This window comes from Echinops telfairi, unplaced genomic scaffold (assembly GCF_000313985.2).
Source record: "Echinops telfairi isolate 266 unplaced genomic scaffold, ASM31398v2 ScPeMD7_2565;HRSCAF=3150, whole genome shotgun sequence".
NCBI classification, from domain to species: domain Eukaryota; kingdom Metazoa; phylum Chordata; class Mammalia; order Afrosoricida; family Tenrecidae; genus Echinops; species Echinops telfairi.
In genome coordinates this window covers 12797780-12798170 of record NW_022106463.1, presented here as the reverse complement: position 1 = coordinate 12798170, position 391 = coordinate 12797780, and positions in this window count along the sequence as shown.

Genomic DNA, 391 nt, shown 5'->3' with positions numbered 1-391 from the left:
GGACTTCATCATTCTTACGACACCCACTTTCCACTTGAGCCCCTGGTGTCCGCTCACTTTTCCTCCTCCCTCCCCCGAACTCCTGATAATTTATCATTTACTATTATTTTATCATATCTTACCCCATCCCACGTCTCCCTCAGAGACAGTAACTCTTTGTGGGAGTAGAAAGACCTATCTTTCTCAGCTGAGCGGCCGGTGGTTTCGAACTGCTGCCCTTCAGGATCGCAGCCAATGTGAAACCAATACGCCCACAGGACAAAATAAAGGAAGCCACAGCTAAATGGACCGCGTAGCCCAGAATGTCCATGCTCACGCTCTGAGGGCCGTGCGTCTCCAGAAGAGGCCGCCTAGTGGGTTCCACTGGAGATGTTTGCTCCGTTCAATGAAG